The 12,641-nt window shown below is 41.2% G+C and overlaps 1 pseudogene; it reads right to left on the bottom strand.

Moving 5' to 3' along the window:
• Positions 1–11,169: 11,169 nt before the first annotated feature.
• LOC133931794 (free fatty acid receptor 3-like) lies at positions 11,170–11,916 on the bottom strand (annotated as a pseudogene).
• Positions 11,917–12,641: the final 725 nt, after the last annotated feature.

Here is a 12,641-nt window from a genome sequence, read left to right as displayed (position 1 = left end):
CCCCTAGATGGACCCTCCCACTTTATAGACGGTCGGTCTATCGGTGTCCTGCCGCCATTTCATTTTTGCAAGCCTTGGAAACACTTGGATAAGCTAACTAGCAGCATGAACCAATACGACAACCGAGATGCTCAGTGGTCCAATGCACAAATCAGCACAAATGTCTTCATGTGACTCCAGCTTCAGAAGACACAAGATTGAGATGGATTAGGTTCATATATGATGGCAACGTTCCTGCAAGAGTTGGCAAATATCTGTTAGTGACTGTTTTATCGTGAGTACAGCGCCCGTAGCCGCTACTACTGTGGCCCGTAGTAGCTGCTATGAGCGTCGGTAGTAGCTGCTGTAGCTTGAAGTTAGCTACAGGCGCTGTAGCTAACTTCCAGCCCAGTGCTGCAGTAGGAAAAAATCAGCGGCACAGTACTCACGGGAGGACACGCGAGCGGAGGGGGGGAAAGAGCGTGGAGAGCTGCTACGGGCGCTCATTCAAGATACCAGAGGATGTTGTTGTCATAATGTGGGGGACTAGAATGATTATTCATTACCCATGGATACTGAATGTCTGTTTTATCATAGGCACACAGAAAACTGTGCTGCACTGATGTTGGTGTTGGGACCTCAGCTGTAAGAGGCCTCGCTTGGAGGAGGGAGAGGACAACCCAAGTTGTTCAAGTATGGACTTCAGAGAGACACAGGATGCTACCTATGATCCTGATGTTTCGATCACAGTCTTGACTGAGTCAGCAGATGTGACGTGAGAGACTCAATATTTAATCTAAACATTTCAATAATGAGACGGATTACCATCCTACACTTTTTTAGCTGTTGCAGCCTTTTGGTGAAATCTTTGTCGTTCTAATAGAATGGAATCTTCCAACCCTGTTCATAAGACACCCACATATATTGTCTATGAAAACTGCCTCCTGGAGCTGTTTGAGGTGTGTCCTGTGTGTCGGCTGGGGACAGATGTAATATATAAGAAGGGTGAGTGCACAGCAAAGCCGGTGAAAGCAGATGCAACCTTCCGTGATTCTCACAGGCTCTATTCTCTATTCTCACAGGCTCTATTTAAAAGCCAACAATGTACAAACAGTATGTGAAACATAAATAACATATCAATTAACTGCTGTCTTTAAATGGTCATCACGATTTAAAGACCATTTGTGTATCGTCTTCACGAGGAACGTGCAGCAGATCCACAAGGAAGCGACGAATGAAGAGCAGGAGGAGCCGAGGAACGTGCAGCAGATCCAAAAGGACGAACGAATGAAGAGCAGGAGGAACCGAGGAACGTGCAGCAGATCCACAAGGAGGCAACAAATGAAGAGCAGGAGGAGCTGAGGAACGTGCAGCAGATCCACAAGGAGGCAACGAATGAAGAGCAGCAGGAGCCGAGGAACGAGGTCAGAGGTCTGCATCACCTGGGCTTGTGCTGCCTGAAGCCCCCGTGGCTGCACTCCAGCCCCAGGCCTCTAGTCCTGCACAGGTTCCCACTCCACCACAGAACCAAGACTCTGAAGCCAGGGGAACTCTGGAAAGCTATGAGATTATAACGCTGTCTGATTTTAAGGATCATCTCTGTGTTAGGTTTCTCTGAAACATGAGGAGAGATGTCTCTGTGATTCTGATATGTATCTCTCATGTTAGCAGGATATTTATAACTCTGATTAACTAGTTTCCATTGACTTAAAAAGAAATAAGTTATGTTATTAGGGTTTTGTTTCACTTCTGTTTAGGTCAGTGATAATAATTTGTAGAAGTTCCAAATTGGGTGAAAAGCTTGATATTCATAGTTTCTCATTTACAGAAACTTGTTTTCTTTTTTCTTACTTTTCTTTTGTAAATACATTAAAGACAATACAAAGTATTTAAAAAAGCTTGTTCTTATGATTTGTTCTTTCCATGGTTTGGTGCTTATAGGGGATAGGACTCAGTGTATGTGTTTGTGTCTTTGTGTGATGAGTTACGAATTATTTAGGTTATGTCCAAGCAAAAATCTTGCACTCTTAAATATGACTGTATATAATTGTTTGACAGGTATTTCCAGTATCTGGTGAGGAACTCCAGCTTCAGACAGACATCCTATCAAAATGTATCAGAGATAGTTTCAGGATACAAAGATCTACATTATCTTCATATTCAATTACAATTAACCTGTAGGATGCTTCTCTCTCCAAGATATGTATATATACATGAAAAGATGTATGGAAATAATATGAAAAACAAATGGTAGTAACAGCAAATACCTACATAAAGAAATTTGAAATTCATATTTTTCATATTTATACATATTTTGTAATTACTATATGGTTATACTTCATTAGATTTGGTTGAATTATTTTAAACCAATATGTTTTAATAATTAAATTGATATATTTTTATAAAACTTCACATTTTTATTTCTAATTTATATAAATTAAATGGCTGTATTTTATTATCATTAGATTCTCATTTGTTTTAACCCTTTAAAGTTTCCATATGTATAAATGAAATAAAATATAAACAAACATAAATACAATCAAAGCAGCCCACAAATCCAAGATCATTAGATTCCTGTTCAGACACATTTGTCAAATCTGCATAGCAACGAAAACACAATAATATTTATCAGTCAGGTGTTTAACAAATAGTTTATAATCAATCAATCAATCAATAACATTTTATTTGTATAGCCCATATTCACAAATTACAATTCGTCTCATAGGGCTTTAACATTGTGAGACATCCTCTGTCCTTAACCCTCAGCAAGAGTAAGGAAAAACTACTAAAAACCCTTTTAACAGGGTAAAAATACGTAGAAACCTCAGAGAGAGCCACATGTGAGGGATCCCTCTCCCAGGACGGACAGTAGTGCAATAGATGTCAAGTGCAGGAAAACATCATCGAGATTAAAGTTTTTAGCAGCATTGATGAGGGTTAACGTCTTCAAGGATAACTTCAATACGATATGTCAAGCAGTCCAGCTGCAATCATAGTCCATGGTCAGCAGCAAGCAAGATCATGATCCATCATCCTGGTCGGATCCACTATAGTCCACAGTCATTGTCCACTGGCGCTTATTAAGATCCATCATCAGGCGCCGCCTCGGCCGTGATCCACCACCATTATCTCACTCCAACGCGACAAAGGATCTGTCATTCCCACTACGATGAGCCAGCACAATATAGAATCCGCCATACTGGATCCACCAATGCGACCTCTGATGCATGATCCACAAATCGCAATCCATGGTGCGGCCACAGCGGGCCCGGATCCGCGGGCGATAAAGTGAAGGGACTCGGGCAAGGGGTCAAGTCAGTAACATGTACTGATGAGATATGACTTACCTCGATGTGATAGGGAGGGAGAAGAGGAAGGAGAAGCTGGAAAGAGAAGCTCCGTGTGTGATGTGTCATAAATTACCTTTGTGTCTTAGCATCATCTAGGTTTTTTGCCTTGTAATCAATGATACAGGCTGAACTTGAGGGTGCACTGAGGCTCAAGGTAAATCTGACTGGCTACTGGTTTGTACGGTAGTACGATGAAAACCATGTGGCCCACTCAGTAGATCAGCCATCAATACCTCTATGCCTTTTTAAACTAAATGCTTCCTATTTTAGAACATGGGACAAGTAACGTTCTGCCGCACTAATTAGCTCTAACTATAAGCTTTATCATAAAGGAAGGCTGAAAGTGGTATATTATTCCACAGGAGGGGGGGCTTGATGGCTAAAATCTCTGGCTCCTACTCTACTTTTAGAGACTTTAGGGACGACGAGTAAGGCTGAATTTTGGGAGCGGAGTGCTCTAGTGGGTTGATAGGGTACTAACAGCTCTTTAACCCTTGTGTGGTTATCACAATAACAAGCAATATAAACATCATATATGGTTAATATTTGTCATTTACCCCTGTTAAATCACATTCATGAATAAAAGTGCTTTTGTTTTTTGTGATAAAATGCAATTAAACAAAGAAACATCAATTACAATCAAGATATGATTGGAACAAACGAATATGAAACAAGAATTTTCTTCAGTATAGACGTTTATTTATTGAACTTAATTAGAAATTGAACACACTAATGTCAGTCTACACACAAGCCCTAATGAACAGATACAGTCTCCAGAAATGATTTTTGAAGAGAGAAAATCTTTGGAAGACAATGAAGAGGAAGAGTTTAGAGAATATGAAGATCATGTTTCTGTCAATTCAGAGTCTGACAGTAAGTTTGGGTTAGAAGAGGATGAGATTGACTATCAGCCAACTACGTAAAAAGTGAATCTGCAGCCAGTCCCAAATCCAGGCCATGCCATCAGCAGCCAACATATGGATGACGAGAAAAATGGTCTTTTTGCACTTTAGCCCCCCCACATGGCTACCAATGTAATAAGGTGCAATCAGGGCCGACACGGATAGCAGTGACTCATATGCAGGACATCAAGCCTTCTTACGAACTTTTCATTACGAAAATCATTCATGATTGCACTAATTTGGAGGGACAGCATGTTTTCGTAGAAAGGTAGAATGAGATGGACCAAACCCATTTATTTGCATACTTTGGGGATATTATCTGTTTTAATTTTTTTTTATTTGACCTTTATTTAACCAGGAAAGTCCCGTTGAGATTAAAAACCTCTTTTTCGAGGGAGTCCTGGCCAAGAGGCAGCAACAAATAACATATGTACACTCACAATATTACACTGACAACATATAAACAGAAATTAAAATGATAAAAAAAACAATTACAAGTAAATTAAAATTCATAAAAAACATCTACAAGTAAAAGAAGTGGTCTGAAATGCTCTCATCGTAGATTTAAAAGCGTTCAAAGAAATCATTTCGGTTAATTTAAAATCTTTTTGCAGCCAGTTCCATGTGGTGGGAGCAGAGTGGACAAATGCCCTTTTTCCTGATTCAGTGCGGGCCAATGGAACTAACAAAAGCATCTGATTGTTTGAGCGCAGACTGTAAGAAGCAACACTTTTCTCTGTGATTAAATTACAAATATATGATGGCAGTAGCCCAAGCATGGCCTTATAAATAAAAGTGCACCAATGTCCCAGCCTCCTGGTGGACAAAGAGGGCCAACCCACTCGAGAATAAAATTCACAGTAATGGGTCAGGGCTCTACAGTTAGTGATAAACCTCAGAGAAGCATGGTAAACAGCATCAATCTTACATAGACATGTAGCTGAGGCATTCATATAAATCAAATCTCCATAATCTAAACTGGATAAAAACGTTGCAGTGACAAGCCGCTTTTTCACCTCAAAAGAGAAACAAAATTTGTGCCTGAAGAAGAAGCCCAATTTAAGTTTCAATTTCTTCACAAGATTGTCAATGTGGGGTTTGAAGGAGAGGGAATCATCAATCAAGACACCAAGATATTTATAGATATGAACCACCTCTATGATATTTCCCTCAAGGGTGGACACTGTGGGGACAGTTTGAGGTACTTTCTTAGAGTTTGAAAACAACATTTGTTTAGTTTGTTCAGTGTTGAGGACTAATTTTAGTTGCAGGAGTGTGTGCTGGACTGCATCAAAAGCTTTCTGCAGAGATTCAACAGCTCTAGCAGGAGTTGATCCAAAACAGTAAATAATTGTGTCATCTGCATAAAAATGCATGTTAGCATCTGACACGTTTGTTCCCAAATAATTTATGTACATAATGAACAAGAGGGGTCCTAATATTGAACCCTGTGGCACGCCCTTGTGGACACTCACAAATTCAGAACACAGACCATCATATTTAATACACTGAGTCCTGTCACTCAAATAATCTGTGAACCAGGAAACTACATGATTTGACAAACCCAAGCAAAAAAGCCTATGCTTTAAAACAGCATGGTCCACAGTGTCAAAAGCCTTTGACAGATCAATAAAAAGTGAAGCACAGTGCTGCTTCTTATCAAGAGCAACTAATATATCATTGATCACTTTTGTAGCTGCAGTGATGGTACTGTGTTTTTTCCTGAAGCCTGATTGCAGTTTTGAGAGAAGATCATTAAAAGTTAGAAACTCTTTTAACTGATCACAAACAAGAGATTCAAGAATTTTTGACAAGGCACACAGATTTGATATTGGCCTGTAGTTGGTTAAAGCTGCTGGATCACCTCCTTTTAATAAGGGGGTAACTCTGTGCTGGAGTTCTCAAATCCAAAGGGGAATCAACTGAATCCTTGTGGGATGCAGTAACCGGCAGAGAACTTTTAACACTTATCTCCCCCTTTTTATCCTGTGCACTAACAAAAACGTTCTATTATCCATCTCAGAGCAAGATATTACTGAATTGAAACCTCTCACTCCTATAGATCTATCTTATTCCTAAACATAGCTTTATCTTTCTCGTCCTTAGTTCATCTCTCAAAACTTCGTCAACATTCTTTAACTTTCTTTGGCAAACTTATATATCTGACTCCATTTAACCGTAAAACACACACACACAGACTTTAACCGTGAACGGGAAAAAGGATACACAGACTTTAACCGTGAACGGGACACACACGGACTTTAACCGTGAACGGGAAAGAGATACACAGACTTTAACCGTGAACGGGAAAAGGGATACACAGACTTTAACCGTGAACGGGACACAAACGGACTTTAACCGTGAATGGGAAAGAGATACACAGACTTTAACCGTGAACGGACACACACAGACTTTAACCGTGGCGGGAAAGAGATACACAGACTTTAACCGTGAACGGGAAAAGGAATACATTGACTTTAACCAGGAACGGGAAAGAGATACACAGACTTTAACCGTGAACGGGAAAAGGGATACACATCAAGAAACTTTTGAACACTTTTCAATGCTTTTAGCTGATTTTATAAATTTGGTTTTGACTACATGTGTCTGTTTTGTCAATTGTTCACAGTTTTTTAGAGTTTTCGATACGGAGGATTTTATGAAAAGGGTTCCTCCTCACCTGATTTTAGTAGACCAGTCACTGTGAACAACCAACTCAATGACACATGGAGGTGTGTTTTTTTACTCGTCCGAATCGGTCAACAACCTTTCATCTCGAATCACGTCGGGGTCACCAATTTGTCGAGCCCGGTCCCGTCCGGACAGGACAGCGTCGTGTTCGTTGATTCGATGTTCAAGTGGGAAAGGCAATGATTAGACAAATTCAATATTCAAAAGTTTCACAGTAAAAAGTTTATTGTAGCCTGGATGCCAGACGAACTTAGCCCCGCCCACAACATTTGAGGTCGGGAAGTTCAGTCTGGAGTCGCTCCGTTGGGGAGAAATTATGCCCGACCGGGCCAATCAGATTTTCAGGGCGGGCTTTATACGATGATGAACAGATGATCAACGGTAACATAATCAACCACGTCATCAAAGTGCCCTTGGGTTGAATTCGTTTTCAACAAACATGCCTGCCGCTGGAGAGCTGAGATGTGTAGATGCTGCCATTGACAATATATTGACTATGCAGCTAATATTTATTCACAGGTTATAGTTAAAATATAGTCACAAGATACAGAGAAACATAGATATCTCAACAGAAGCTACACCTTCCTGTCTCAGTTGTATTTACAGAAAAGACAGAAATTATTAATCTGTCATCATAAACACAAAATAAGGAGATCATGCAGCTGAAATTATATATTTTATTAATTACTTTCATTTTAAGGATCTGTGATTGTTGAGCTGCTATGATTCACAGAACTGTCGATCAACAGGAAATCTGCAAATATCTTTTATAATCAAATCATTTTTTCGGTCCTGTGTCGAGCAAAATACCAAATATCTGCAGGTTTCAGGTTCTTTTGTGTTTGTGTATGAAAATAAACTGTTGTTCAGACAAAACAAGACATTTGAAGATGTTATCCTGACCTTTGCATCTTTTTATTCACAATTTCACTGTAAATTTATTACTACTTTCTTGCATTTCGTGAACAAGATGATTCAGGGAATGGACAGATTCATTAGCTGCATCCCTGGTGTCCTGTATCTGGATTCAGACCATCTGATGGATCCCAACATACTTGTTATTATAATTATATTATATATGTTCTATTTAATTGTTGTTATGTGTTACTTTTTCATGCACCAACAGAAACTTTAAGTATGTGTAACTGGTTTAAGTCTGTGTAACAAAAATAATGTTATGCTGATTAAGTTTGAATAAAACACCATTCCTTTATATGATATGAAGTGATTTTTATATGAAACAATCTGTTTGACTAAAAGTGTAGATCTGCTTTAATACTGTTAATGTTTCCAGTAAAAATCACACGTGTGTCAGTCAAGGTCACATGACAACTACCATGTAACATTATGTCACAGTAATGAAATAATTCAAAGCCAATTTACTCTTCAAAGCTTCAAAGGCAAACTTTGAAGCTTGACGCTTTAAAGCTTTGAGGCTGTGAAGCTGTGAAGCTGAGTGGAGTTGAGGAACAGATCAAAGCCAAATATCTCCTATATAAGGAGCCACGTCTCTGAGTGGAGCCACCGTCAGCACAAGCGCGAGTCAACAAGAGACACACGAGATACATCTCACCTGTGACTTCCAATCACCGTCACTGACGACACCGTCAGAAGAAAGCAGATACGCAAGAAATCGCTCTTCAAACCCTTAATATAACGTGGTCCAACTGCAGCACCTGTTAATCAACATGCAGAGGATCATCATCTCAACAGACATGACCAAGGAACAAGAGTGCACCAGCAGCAGTACTCTGCAGGACCCCAGCCAAACCCCCCTGGTTTGGAAGAGGGAGATGCAGACGCTGAAGGCCCTACAGGAGTTGGATGATATAAACATCACCCTGAATGAGCTGATGGATGAAAGCTTCACCCCGACGGAGCTGATGGATAAGAACCACCGTCAGAGGGAGCTTATGAATGAATACTCTGCCCTGAAGGACCCAGAGGCTCAAGACATCTTCCTCCTGAGGGAGCTGATTGCCCAATTCACTGCCATGAAGGAGCTGATGGATGAGAACCCCCATCTGAGGACACATGTTGAAAACTTCGCCCTGTTGGAGCTGATTTGGGAATACTCCACCCTGAAGGAGCAGACCGCCACCAACAACGTCACCGCGGAAACAGAGGGAAAGATGGTGGAGCAGACGGAGTCTCCTGCCTCACCTCGGACGCTGGAGGCCCTGGAGGAGCTGGATGATATATCATTAACCCTGAATGACCTGATGGATGAAAGCTTCACCCCGACGGAGCTGATGGATGAGAACCACCATCTGAGGATTGAAGTTGATGAATACTACCCTCTGTTGGTGCTGGATTGGGAATACTCCTCCAGGAAGAAGCAGACCGCCACCAACAACGTCACCGCGGAAACGGAGGGAAAGATGGTGGAGCAGACGGAGTCTCTTGCCTCAGCTTGGACGCTGGAGACCCTGGAGGAGCTGGATGATATATCCTTAACCCTGAATGACCTGATGGATGAAAGCTTCACCCCGACGGAGCTGATGGATGAGAACCACCATCTGAGGATTCAAGTTGATGAATACTACCCTCTGTTGGTGCTGGATTGGGAATACTCCTCCAGGAAGAAGCAGACCGTCACCAACAACGTCACCGCGGAAACAGAGGGAAAGATGGTGGAGCAGACGGAGTTTCTTGCCTCAGCTTGGACGCTGGAGACCCTGGAGGAGCTGGATGATATATCCTCAACCCTGAATGACCTGATGGATGGAAAGATGGTGGAGCAGACGGAGCCAGAGGCTGAAGACATTTTACCCTTGGAGAAAAACAAGCAGAGCATGAAGAAGGAGAAGAAGAAGCAGGAGAAGAAGGAGAAAAGGGAAAAGGAGGAGAAGAAGAAGCAGGAGAAGAAGGAGAAACAGGAAAGCAAGAAGATGGAGAAAAAGGAAATGAAGAAGATAGAGAAGGAAAAGAAAGAGATCGAAAAGAAGGAGAAACAGCAAACAAAGAAGATGGAGGAGATAGAGAGGAAAGAAATGAAGAAGATAGAGAAGGAAAAGAAAGAGATCGAAAAGAAGGAGAAACAGGAGACAAAGAAGATGGAGGAGATGGAGAGGAAAGAAAGGAAGAAGATAGAGAAGGAAAATAATGAGCAAGAAGGAACGACGGGGAAATGGTATAGCTGTTGCTTCTGCCTCTGACCTGTCAACATCACATCCCTTAACCCCCCCCCCCACAACGCCCTTCCCTCCCTCCCCCCCACCCCACACCACCCTTCCCTCCCTCCCTCCCTCCCTCCCTCCCTTACCCTCTACTCCAAACTGGCTTTTCTTACAAAATAATTATTGAATAAATAATAAAGATTTTTCATTGAGATGAAGGTTTGCTCTTTTATTACAGAAGAAGGTTGGTCCAAATGATGAAAACCCAACATTTATATGTAAAAAATACTCAATAGCTGTATATTATTTATACATGTTTATTATTTGAACTGAGATATACTCTTTCTCCACAGCTGCACTTTTCCCAGACTTAATTCTATCACCTTTAGAGAAACTGACGAATCATATATTTACTGAACTCAGGTATATTTACATTGTTTTCCTGCTCGTGGATCTGCCTTAAAATACACATTTCAATTCACAGTAATTGGATAATTTGTGTATCCGTGGACTGTTTAAACAACAGCTTTACTTCCTATCGGGTATTTTCAGGGTTTGTTAAAATCAGTTGTGCAGAATTTCACTTCAGACTCATCTGACCTTTGACCTTTATCATTCTGCTGAAGCAGTGATGAAGTTGTGTGTTATTTAGTGCCTCACCAAATTATAATCTAGTTCACATAAATGGGGTTTCACAAACAGACTGCTGGACCTTGGTGGGGGTGTGTGCACTAAGGTTTGTTAACTATTCACAATTTTCTTCTATGACTTCTGTAAAGATTCATAAGCATCTTGATATCTTTTGTGTTTGCTTTAGCAAGACAACAGATAACCGGCCACACAGAATAAATCCTACTTTATATTAATTTAAACAAACCTCATTAATGATGCTTATTCAATCAATCATCAATAATCAATAATCAATATCATATCCAAGTCGGCAACACGACCATATTCCCACAGGACAAAACACTCCCAGGACAATGGGTCACTTTGTATCATCAGCAAAAACCACAGACGTAACTCTGGGACAGGACGACTACACATTTGCAAAGACTCGCAAAACTACATTGACGTTCTCTGGCTTGTTGGTGGGTCCATGTGTGTGGATGGAGAACCACTGTGACCTCACTCCTGGCTGACGTTAGTCACCTCCGTCCAGGCCTGGCTCCTCTCAGAGAGCGTCGGTGCTGCCTTGACCTTTACAGCACCATTGGTGTTAATGCACTGAAGCCGAATCCCTTCATTTTGGCTGAAGCGACTTTGCCGACCCCAGATTCCAGGAAAACTTAGCAGGAGCTCGTCAGCATTGCGTACGCCCTCCACTCCACACTCGTCTTCATCGCAAACCCAACGATGTGCATGGAGTTGTAGGGGGGCGTGGCACAACACAAACACAGTGAGGGTGGAGAGCGTGACTATCAGGACTTGTCTCTTCCCCATGAGGGGCAGATTGGAGCGCCACACAAGAGTAACGCAGCGCAGTGTGCAGAACGAGGTCCCGACCAGGGGCAGGAGGAACAGCACGATGGACATCTCCAGACGCAGAGGCAGCAGAACGGCCAGCTGAGAGGCGTTGAAGTTGTCGTAGCATGATAAGGTGTCATCCTTGATGGAGACAGAGTGGGCGCCCCCTTCGTCCACCAGGCCGCCGCCGAGGTGTAGCAGCACCAACGCCCACAGTGCAACGCTGATGACGCAAGAGATTCGAGCGTGGCGGTATCTCTTGTAGATAATCCATGGTTTAAAATAACAAAATAAGTAACAATTAATCTTGTGTGTTAATAACACCCCCTAATGTTCATTTCATGACTACGGACTTGGTTGAGCAGTGGCATCTCTGTGCACCATCGCGATCATGGAGTTATTCACCATCTTATGTGGAATTCATGGCAAGGATAACAATGTACATATCTCCAGTTTGCTCAGGCACAGAAACAGTCACTGTAAATGGTGGTGGGAATCCAGTCTTTGAGTTCTCAGAATCAGAATTCCTTGAATGCCAAGTATATTTACACAGGAAATTGCCTTGGTGTGGTTTGTGCATTGGACATTAAAAAACAATCGGACATAAAACAACAATATATATTAGATTAGATTAGATTAGATTAGATTAGATTAGATTAGATTAGATTAAAACTTTATTGTCATTGCACAGTACAAATATATATACAACGAACTGCAGTTTAGCATCTAACCAGAAGTGCAAAAAAAGGCAGTAAAAGTGCAGAGTATTGTGCATAGTGGGATATGTAAATAAATAGGAAGTACAGTTAGAAATACAAATGGAATATGAACAGTATTAAGAGGTAAGGTACGATATAAGAATGATGAATACACTATGAGCAAGATAAATATATAAATATGAATTCACTATAGGTGGGAAAGGTGGGATAATACAGTAGTAGAAAAAAATAACTCTAGTGCAAATGTACAAATGTAAAAATGTACAAATGTACAAATGTACAAATGTACAAATGTACAAATGTTCTGTGAATGTGCAAATGTTCAGTGGCTGGAGGAGGGTGAGTGGCAGTCCAAGCCAGGGTAGAGAGGGGAAGCATAGACACCAGGAGCATGGATCTGATAGATGTGGAGCT

Source organism: Platichthys flesus, chromosome 20 (assembly GCF_949316205.1).
Source record: "Platichthys flesus chromosome 20, fPlaFle2.1, whole genome shotgun sequence".
NCBI lineage: Eukaryota > Metazoa > Chordata > Actinopteri > Pleuronectiformes > Pleuronectidae > Platichthys > Platichthys flesus.
Note: the sequence above shows the minus strand (reverse complement) of the source record. Positions and strands in the feature narration are given on the sequence as shown.